The sequence below is a fragment of the Eumetopias jubatus genome, unplaced genomic scaffold, assembly GCF_037043125.1.
Source record: "Eumetopias jubatus isolate StellerSeaLion01/CBP00866 unplaced genomic scaffold, mEumJub1_p1.0 scaffold_3, whole genome shotgun sequence".
Taxonomy (NCBI): domain Eukaryota; kingdom Metazoa; phylum Chordata; class Mammalia; order Carnivora; family Otariidae; genus Eumetopias; species Eumetopias jubatus.
This window is the reverse complement of record NW_028274809.1, coordinates 128,820,661-128,832,293: the sequence shown is the minus strand read 5'-3', so window position 1 is coordinate 128,832,293 and position 11,633 is coordinate 128,820,661.

Below are 11,633 nucleotides of genomic sequence, written 5' to 3'. Positions count from 1 at the left end.
AACTTTGCTAGGAAAATAGACCCTAAGCATTCTCACACGTACAGAAAGTAGCTTGATATAAGTTGATAGATGTGTTAACCTAATTGGGGTAATCATCTCATGAAGTATACATTTGTCAGATATTCAGATGATATTGTACACTTTACAGATTTGTCAATTTGTCAATTATGCCAAATAAGGCTGAAAAAACCAGTGATGCAGACTTTTCTGGTCGGGGTGAGATTTTCATAGATCCACAGAGCTAAAGATGGCATAAATATTAACATGCGTATCATCCTTCTAGAGTTTACAAAATATCTTTATTTTTTCTCCATTTGAGAGGCTTACAGAAGTTAAATAATTGACTCTGGTTACTCAGTGTGATAGGCTGAATAAAGGTGCCCTAAAAATATCCACACCCTAATCCCTGACACCTGTGAATGTTACCTTACATGGTAATAGAGACTTCATAGAGATAAAGGTAAAGGTAAATATCTTGAGATGGGGAGATGATCCTGGATCATCTGGGTGGGTCCAAAGGAATCACTAGGGTCCTTATGAGAGAGAGCAGTAGAAGATTCCATGAGGGAAGGAAAAGATTGGAGTGATGGGAGGAAATGGTTATGAGCCAAGGAATGTGGGAGCCTCCAGAAGCTGGAAGGGGCAAGGAATGAACTGTCTCCTGGAGGGTCCAGAAGGGGGACCGTCACTGTAGCCCTGTAAGGCTCATTTTGGGCTTTTGAACTGCAGAACTGTGAGAGAACAAATGTGTGTTTTAAGACACTAAATTTGTGGTAATGTGTTACAGCAGCAACAAGATTACTAATGAAGCCAGGAAACACTGGTGTTTGCAGTACCAGGTAGAACTGATATGCTCGTTATTCAGCACTCATAGTGCTTGTGCTGTCTATATCTCTCTGAAATTTTTCAAAATTCCACATCATCAGGTAAGTGTTGTATCAAGTCCAAGTCTTTTCCAAAGAGGAAGCAAGACGTCTTTGTAAATTGTATGGTTTAGAAATTTTCTTTACAAATTATAGCTGTGAAGGGAAATTTCTACCTTTTTCAGTTGCCCACATAGGCAGTCTCTTTGGGCTTGGACAAATTTTTAATTACTCCTTGAGTAATTAGCATTCTTATATTAAGGATGACTAGAATTTCATAAAAATTTTTTTTAAAAGTTCTCTAATGGGAAGGACTCGGTAGATCTTAAAATTATCCTGCTACTCTAAAATCTTATTTACACATTGTTTTGTTTTACACAGTTTCACTGAAAGCTTAAATACCAAAATATAGTCTATATTGTAGTTTCTAAATAATGGTCCCATTTTTGCCTCCGATAAATCCTAATGTGATAATGATAGATTTGCCTTTTTGCAAAAATCCCTTCAGCCAATTTGGTGAGACTAAAAGAAAATTGAATTTTTCTCAGCAAGAAAGATTGTAAAGCTAATTTCTCTAATGCTTTATGATTCACATAAGCCAAGGTTAAAAGATTATATATATTCACATTTCAGAATTCTAGTGATTACTTGGGTTTCCCAAAAGAGTTTCAGAAAGAGAAAAAAGAGCAGTCAATCTTATTTCAGGGCAGACAAGTGGTATTATAGTTTAAAGAAGGTGATTTTTTTCCCCCAACAAGACTTCACCCATGGGCATTGTTTTGGATGGATGTGGGAAATTGTGTCAGGAGTCAGGGAAACCATCTAAGAAAGAGAAGGAGGACCGTTTGGGCTGAGAATAGGAGGAGGGTTCCCATTGTGTCTGGCCTTGTTGGCCGGCCTCAACTTCCAGAACATTCAAGTTTTAGGAGTGCCTGGGACCAAGAATATTTTATATGTAAACTCCAAGAATAGAAGGTAAAGAAAGAGAACCTTGGACTCACCCTCATGCCACTATAATCATAGTTCCTAGGACAGTGCTTGACACACGGCAGACACTCAACAGGATTTGTGGAATCCATGCGTAAGTACATGAATGAATAAATATAAAAGCAGTTGCTTCCCTGAATATTTTTTTAGTAACGAATGACATGTCTAAATGGCACTAAGCTTATTTACTCCTAGTGGAACCACCACCACTCTCAACAAGTATTTGAGATGGCAGGGTGTATCAAGTCAAACATACTTTCATTATCAAAAGATTTTCCTCTGAAAGCAGTGCCTTCTCCAACTGAGCATATAACAATCTATTGTTCTCAAGTAATGAAGAATCCTATTATGGTTTGATATGTTTCATAACAACTAGTTGTTTGGGAGGCTACTTTGCAGACTCGGTGGTCTAAGAGGGGAGAGAGCAGGACACTTGGATCCAGGAAGTTCTATCCCTGAAACAGAGAGATGTCACCAGGAGGAGAATGTAGTTATTTCCAACCAATATGTATCATGTAATGTTCTTCATCATAAGTGAGCTGAGATTTTTGATTAGCATTTGATATAGATGAATGTGGTCAATACATAACTTCCTCACAAATCATAAGTATCAATTTTTCCACAAAAGTCTGAATCTATGAAAAAGAAGAGAATGCGGGGCGCCTGGGTGGCTCAGTCGGTTAAGTGTCTGCCTTCTACTCAGGTCATGATCCAGGGGTCCTGGAATCGAGCCCCGGGGGGCCGGACTCCCTGCTCAGCGGGGAGCCTGCTTTTCCCTCCCTCTGCCCCTGCCTGTGCTCTCTCTTGCTCTCACGTTTGCTCTCGCTCTCGAGTAAATAAATCTTAAAAAAAGAAGAAGAAGAGAATGCTGTTTCAAGCAGTGCCTCCAGCCTGCCTTCACAGACGTAACACATGTGTACTGGGATCTGGGGACAGTAATAAGGCAGAGGAAGTATGTGGCACATACATCTGTTCTGTCAGCCCTCAGACAAGCAGAGCAGCAAAGTTGAGCCCCTCCAGGAAAGAATCTAAGCTAGAGGGAGAGAGTAAAGCATGATATACAATCTCCCAGTCACAGGCGGAGGGACAGTTAAGGGCATAAATGGAATGTGCAAATCTCAGGCAAGGTGACATTCCAGGGAGCTGGGTAAAGCCAGTTGAAGAGGTCAGGCAGCAATGGGCTCAAGTGTGATTCTGGCACAAGCAGGGTCCGGGTGGCTGTGTAGAGTTCAAGACAGAGGCAAGGGCATTGGTTAGGAACAAATATCAGGAAGGGCATTTTAGGTTTTAAGTGGCAAGCCGATCTATAGGAAGACACAAAGTTGATCTTAGTTTTGTGGGGTTTTTTTCCTTTTATTGTGATAAAACAGGCAAACCATAAAGTTTACCATCTTAATTATTTTTAAGTGTATACTTCAGGGGCATTCAGAGCATTCACAATTATTTGACACCAAAAGCAAAGGCAACAAAAGCAAAAATAAACATGTGGGACTACATCAAACTAAAAAGCTTCTGTACAGCAAAGGAAACCATCGATAAGATGAAAAAGCAACCTATCAAATGGGAGAAAATATCTTTAAATCATATATGAGGAGTTAATATCCAAAATATATAAAGAACTCCTGCAACTCAATAGCAAAATATATATATATATATATATATATATATATATATATATATATATATGATTAAAAATCAGCAGAAGGGGGGTGCCTGGGTGGCTCAGTCAATTAAGTGTCTGCCTTCGGCTCAGGTCATGATCCCAGGGTCCTGGGATCGAGCCCCTCATCGGACTCCCTGCTCAGCAGAGAGCCTGCTTCTCCCTCTGCTGCTCACCCTGCTTGTACTCGCTCGCTCTCTCTGTCAAATAAATAAATAAAATCTTTTAAAAAAATCAGAAGATCTGAATAGATATTTTTACTAAGAAGACATACAAATGGCCAACAGGTATGTGAAAAGGTGCTCAACATCCCGTCATCAGGAAAATGCTAATCAAAACCACAGTGAGAGATGACCTCACACCTGTTAGAATGGCTCTCATCAAAAAGACAAGAAATAAGTGTTGGCGAGGATGTGGAGAAAAGGGATCTCGTGCACTGTTGGTGGGAATAGAAATTGGTGCAGCCACTGTGGAAAACAGTATGGAGGTTCCTCAAAAGATTAAAAATAGAACTATCATGTGATGCAGCAATTCCACTTCTGAGTATTAGTCTGAAGAAAACAAAAACACCAATTCAAAAAGATATATGCACCCTTATGTTCCTTGCAGCATTTTTTTTTTACAATAGTCAAGATATGGAAGCAGCCTAAGCTCTACGGCTGGATGAATCACATGTCAGCAACCACAAGCTCTTGCCCAGACACAGAATGCCTTACCTTCTGGGAACTCAAGAGTCTGAGCATTTGGAGCAAAGTGAGGCCTCCTATGTTGAACCATAAAAGAAAACAACTCAATTTAAAATAAACCTGCCAAAGAGAATGGTAGAATTGTTGAATCCTGACCTTTCACGCCATTTGTCTAGTAAGAGAGAATCCACACGCACCTCTAGAATAAAGAGGTACTTCTTTAGAGAGCATGCCTGAATTGACCTGTGAGCACAGCAGGACTATTTTATATGCTCTGGTCAGTCTCTTTTTCAAACTCCGCTCTTCCATGAAAGTGATAATCACCAGAATGATTATTTAAAAGAAAAAAAATAGATTATTTCCCTGTGAGGATCCAGGCCCTCAGAAAGGCAGCCTTCCCACCAGCAGAAAGGCAACTTTGAGCTGCCGAGAGAGCCTGGCTTCAAATCTATCTTCCTTTGGAGAATTGGAACTGCCAAATTCCCCTCCGCGTAGGGTCTACAATTCCCTTAGGAGCAAGGCTTCGAGAGTTGACGCACAAAATCTCCCCAAGTCACACTTCATATGCAGCAGCTCTTTGATCCTTGGACGACTAGCCAAGTGGTCTGGGGGAGCAGGGAAAGGGAGAATAGAGAACATTCAGTGCTGGGTATTAGAGGAACAGTCCTGACTGTAGGCTGAGCAGTTAAGCTAAACTGCCCTGTTGACCACTTGGCCTGGGCGGGTGGCTGCCGGTCTTCCATTTAGACAGGCCCACAGTGCCCCCTGCAGGGAGGAGAGCAGAGGTTTGGCTGGCTTTGTTCTAGGTTATTTCACTATTTGGGTAGAAACAGGATAGGTAAGAAGCTGAAAAAATATGAAATGTCTCGATCTACCAGATATGGGAGATTAGCTTTCCCAGCTTGACTCTGAGCTCGTTAAGTCTGTAGTCAACAGAATCAGGACATCAGGAATGACAATCTTCCAAAGGACGAGAAGAAGTCATTTGAAGTTTAATCTTAGAGAAACACATGACCGCTTTCCCTTCACCTTAATAGACATATCTTGCAATCTTCATGACTTTTATGATTTTTAATTCTGTATGCTTAATTTTAAATGATTATGATCATTTATGTATACCAAACTTTTTATCAATCTATTGTATAATGTTTCAGTAGCCACACAAGTCTATTAATATTAAGTTGCTGGATAATAATTTACCTAATCATATTTTTGTGCCTTCACACTTTGGCCCATATCTAATCTAAATGTTGTGTACAAATGACTTGTTTCCCTTGAATTAATTATTTAGGATAACAGCATAGTGACAGATGTGGCAGATGTGTAGATGCTGGAGGAATAAAGATTTGAATTCAGAACTGGACTTTTCCACTTTTAGACAACATGCCCGTGGGAATATTAATAATCCTCTCTGAAGCTCAAATGGCTCTCTCTCTCTCAAATAAATAAAAAATCTTAAAAAAAAAAAAAAGAGCAAGAAAGAAGAAGAAGAGTTCAGTGTAAAACAGACGGAGCCTGGAGGGACAGTGTTAGAGCATTGATACAGGCAGGAGAGAGGCCAGAGCATACAGGAAAATCGGAGAGTGGAGGAAGGGGCTTTTAAAAGGTGTTGCCCCAGATTATGAATCATATCTCTTTAATGTTCTTCAGTGAATAAAAACAAAGAATGTAAACACTTTATAATAAATTTGTGGCTGCTGATTCTGTCTCTGGAACGTAACTTTGCTCTGCAAACAATGTGGATCCCTAGATGCATAGGAATTAGCCATCATCATCATCTTTATTAATATTATCACATACTTATTCATAGACTTGAGATGACAGTATGAGGGGTGAAGTCATTTTCATGACTAATAGCATTTTTCTATTCAGAAAGTATGTTCTGGTTTATACTGATCTGACTGCCTTTCAAAAGGGCGTACCAAGCTCTTCCCCTGGTTGCCTGCTGTGCCAGGGTCTCCCGCTGGTTGAATTAGGTCAGTCACCGAGTAGCCTCTCTCTAGAAACCTGAGCATGTCTGCGCTTACTGGTGGTGGGACTCACTTAATCTTGGGGGGAAGGAGTGCTTCTGGAGAATGCTGTTGTCTTCATGAGAAGCAAAGTCAAGGCAAGGACTTGACAGATTTTCTCTCCCCAGGCACTTCCCCGGGCCCCTCTGGCAGGCATATCATGGGGGGGTCTCTCCCCAGGCCACTTCCCTGGGCCCCCATGGGGGGGGGCAGCAATCATTAACCTTTATTGTCTCAGCAACTCCACAGTAAGTATATACAACTATATCACAAATCACAAAAAGTCTAATCTAGATTTACCAAGCTGATGAGAACAGCAATTTCAGCCTTGAAAGGATCCAATCCTTAAAGGCTTCTCAAGGACTTCTGCTTTCAGAGTTCAAGCCGGAGATCTGTTATCTTCCTGATCTGAATACCTAGTGAAAAGCTAAAAACAAAAATATCTGTATTAGCTTAAGGTTACAATGAAATGGAAAGCAAAATTTAGAACAAGAGCAAAACCATGGATGTAGACCAGTTCACAAGAGTCGTAAAACATTACCAGCTCTATAAGTAAATAATGCCCCTGGCCAGAGTAAATAATTAGCAAGTATCCATCTTTGCATCATGAATAGCAGTAGAACTGACAATATTCACTTACAAAACCAATGGCCACTCCAGTACCTCAGTCTAATTAAAGACGAAAAAAATATAAGTCATCTAGAAAAAGGAAGTGTTTAAGTCACCGCCAATGTATACTGATAAAAATCATGGAGTAATACAATACCTTCTGCCCACAGTAATAATTCATGACACAGCCACGGGAGTCAAGGCATTGTGTTGATAAGTTTTGTGTGACATTGGGATCTCTTTAGTAAAATATGATAGGTGTTTCTGGAAATAGGAAGTAGTCAAAGATGTCATTGAGTGAGTAGCTTTCAAAAAAAATTATTTCATATATTGAAGCCATTTTAAAGGGAAGCTTGAAGTTCTATTGAATAGATTAAATTTAGCAGAACGTTCTAATTCAGAAGCATTAGATGAAAAGAAGTTTGGAATTCTTGAGATGGAGGGCAATGGCTAGAATAGTGAAGCCTGAAGCATAGTAAGCCTTATTCTCACCCTTACACACACACACACACACACACATACAGCACATACTAAAAACATACATGTAATTTTTAAAATTAGTCATAATGGCCATGAATGGAAAAGAGATGCCTTAGTACCTGGGAGGGCCATTGGTTGGCTGAACTGGGAAAGGCTGGGATGAGTGGCTGGCTTCAGCAAGCTTGTCTACAAGAGCAACTTGGATCTTTTTAGTACTGGGGCGAAATCTCTCCCTCCATGCAATCACCACCAGCAGCAGCCCCTCTGCTTCATCTGTTCCCACTGGCCTCCCCCTGACTCATTCCTCTTCCTGCCAAGTGCCAAGACTCTCTGTCTGAGCAGGAAGGGAAGTGGGAAGGAGGGACAGGTAACAGAAGAGTGGAACTTGCTTTATCAGCTTGAAAGAGGGCCACTAGTGGAGCGCCTGGCTGGCTCAGCTAATAAGACAGGTGACCCTGGGGCACCTGGGTGGCTCAGTTTGTAAGCAACTGCCTTCAGCTCAGGTCATGGTCCCAGGGTCCTGGGATCGAGCCCCACATCGGACTCCCTGCTCTGAGGGAAGCCTGCTTCTCCCTCTCCCACTCCCCCTGCTTGTGTTCCCTCTCTCACTGTCTCTCACTCTGTCAGATAAAATCTTTAAAAAAAATACAGGTCTCATCTTTAAAAAAAAAAAAAAGGCATGTGACCCTTGATCTCAGGGTTATGAGTTTGAGCCCCACGTTGAGGGTAGAGTTTACTTTAAAAAAAAAAGAGGGCTGCTAAATAAGCCTCTATGATTGTTTTGTTTTGTTGAAATGCTGGATATCAGGCTCTAACAAGAGATGAGGCTTGATTCCTCCTATTGGCAGATAAAAAGAGAACAGGGTATGTAACTATACCTCTAGCATAAGGTATCAGCCTTTTAAGAAATTAAGTCATATAAGTACCTTAAGAAATTATGGTTTTTATTTCATACAAATAAACACCCCTTCTTCCTCTTTATTGCTATACCATAGACTTCCAGCATCATTTATTCTCGAGACCCTTCTTTGGAGATAGGGACCTGAGAACACACTGATTATAAAGAAGGATTAATTGAAAAGTATTTCCTGTGATTAGGGGTATAAAGCTGTTTCTCTGTTACTAAAGACTATCTACTAAATACCACAAAATAAAAATTTTAAACGGAAGAATCCTTCCTTCCACAATCTTAGGATCACATCCTGCAAAGATGAGAACTTGGTACAACAGACTCCATACTGCCCCTCTATGCATGTTAGCTGAACGCACTGCCAACTTTCGGCCTCAATACCCTGACTTGACTGGCCTCGCATTCTTCCATTTATTTTGTGTTCTGGGCAAAATGGAACTTTTGGCAGAGTTTTGGACCACAGTGGCCGAGGGATTAAAAGGGGATATGCTCGAGAGATACTTCTTAATCTGCTGCCAAAATAAAACCAAACAAAAGGAAAAGGTCATGCTAGGTATTAAAATGCAAGCTTTACCGGGGCTTGAAATCCCGTCAAGGGAACAGAGAAATCGGTGGGCAATCGGTTAGGAATAGGTGGGAAGTGCTTTGACATGAAGAAAAACGCCATTATCATCAGGACTTGCTGACAGTCGACAAACAGCAGAGGGGAGAAGCCATTGCCTGAGGCCCATTCTGACTTGAAGGGATTTGAAGAGAATCAAAGCTGGGGATATTGCTGGAGTGGTGGGGGGTGGGAGGGATGGGGTGGTTGGGTGATAGACATTGGGTAGGGTATGTGCTATGGTGAGAGCTGTGAATTGTGCAAGACTGTTGAATCACAGATCTGTACTTCTGAAACAAATAATGCAACATATGTTAAGACAAAAGGAAAAGAAGAAGATAGCAGGAGGGGAAGAATGAAGGGGAGTAAGTCGGAGGGGGAGACGAACCATGAGAGACGATGGACTCTGAAAAACAAACTGAGGGTTCTAGAGGGGAGGCGGGTGGGGGGATGGGTTAGCCTGGTGATGGGTATTAAAGAGGGCACGTTCTGCGTGGAGCACTGGGTGTTATGCACAAACAATGAATCATGGAACACTACATCAAGAACTAATGATGTAATGTATGGTGATTAACATAACAATAAAAAATTAAAAAAAAAAAGCTGGGGATAGGTCTCCAAGGGAATTCTGCTAAAAAGCAGTGGTTTTTTTCAAAGTGTGGTCCTGGACCAACAGCGTCAGTCTTACTTAGAACTTCTTAAAACCATTAACTCTTGGGCTCGTTTTCCCTACCATATTAGCAAGGCGATTCTAATGCCGGCTGGTTTGGGAACCACGGAGTTGCGTTTCAGCTGGGCTCTCATTTCCATGCTGCATCCCGGGCATGTGCGCACGTCTATGTTTAGAATTTTGGATTGTAATAGAAACCTTTACATTTTTGCTTGTTTTAAGCCAGAGATGTTAGTGGAGGAATAGTAAACACAAAGTGGAGTCGCTAAGTTACAATAAGTAATCTAAAATGATAGAAAAAGGCGAAAATAGGCAAATACTTTTTTGTTTTTATATTCTTTTCCTTAACAGTCAAGTGCGAGTCACCTGAAATTCTCTTGACTTAAACATCATATTTGTTTTGATTTGGGAGGAACCTTAGGAACATCTGTTACCACCTTCTGGTTTTACAGATGAGGAAGCCAATGGGGTAAGGACACAACAACGTGCCCACGTTAATCAGAAATTCACCATCCTAATTCTAAGGCAGAGGGATTACAGGTAAAAGTTTAAATTCAGTGGCTATTCTTGATTGGGAGGGAAAAATAAAACGTTTACACACGTTTTGTAAAATTAAATGGGTCGTTTAACTGTCCTCCCCATCTCTGGGCTGCTACCCGCGGCTGGTGGCTAAGACTTGGATCCCGAGAGGAACACATCTATCTCTCAGGAGGCCGAGGCTTAGTGGAGCAGACCGTGGCCCCAGCTGCAAGGCTGCCTTTGCCAGAGGAATGAAAGAGTCTTTTCACTCCCTGCTTCTTCCTGCCCTCATGCCAGGCCCAGCACCAGCAGTGGCCCCACCTTCTTTCTGCGAATGCATGCTTCAATTCTAGAAGGAAATTGTAGGCGACTTGCCCAGGGAGGATTACTTGTGAGTAAAGGCATAAACTTTATGATAATTATTAATCACTATTATTTTACTTATGCACTATATCCCTCCTTTGAAAAAGCATTTAAGGGACCACTTTGTTGTTTAAGGGCTGGATGTCTGTCCCATCCTCTTACCAGGCCTTCAACATCCTCAGAAGGCAAGGGGATGGAGTCAGCCCTGGCTCCATGTCTCAGTGCTTCCTGCAGTGCTGGGTTGTCTGCCTTGCACACACTAAGGGCTCCGTGGATATCTGGTGAATTACTGAGTGAGTGTGAGAGAGGAATATGGGAAACCGGTAATAGAAAGGAGAGGGAAAATTTCCCGTTTGCCAGACGAGAGGGACAATTCCTGAGAACTGAATCCTCTGATTTTTGCTTTACTTTTAGGAGTAAAGATAGTAAGAGGACACAAAGTCGTGTTAGGGTCACCCTGAAGTCGAGCATGGCAACCCAGATCCTTATGTATTTCCAAGTCTGGGAAAAGAGTATTTTCTAAGAGGGTAATGCCTGGGATGGGAAACATTCCAAACCAGAGTCCAGGCAGTCTTCACAGCTGGGATAAGTTATGGTTCTAAATGCAAATGAAAACCCAGAGTTAACCCAAAAAAAGCAATGGTGAAATCATACCGAGATTTGGAGACAAATTGGTATTTGTCATTTAACTCAGGTGTCTGCTAATACTGTGATACCAGTTATCCTGAGGAGTATCAAACTAGAATGTCAGATAAACTCTCCATTGCAATACTCCTAATAATTCTGTTTTTTTCCTACTACAGTTTCTGCACTAGATTTTAAGTGACTAAATGAATTAATATTTTTTTTAATTCTGTCTGAGCCTTTTGCTATTTAAAGTCTTAATAAACAGTGACATGAACAAGATGTTGACACTTGGAAGAAAAAAGGATGGGACGATGACCTTGGTGGCAAATCAATAGCTGATTTAGTTTAGAGAAAAATGGAAGTATTTGGAGAAAAAACCCTGCAATTTATTTTTTTGAAACATTATATTTATGCTCAAGAAACTTATGGTTTGATACATTAGGATTTTAAATTTTCACTTTAGTAAAAATCTATTGGAAAACATAAAACACACATCTAAATATATAGATAGCTTGACTTCTCTAAATATTGAATTTGACACACACAGTAACCAACTGATTAAGTTGACAAGATGTTTTAGGTTCTAACACCTTAGCTTGCAACTCTATTAGGAAAGGCATAGAAATGACATATTAGAAATAACTTCCTT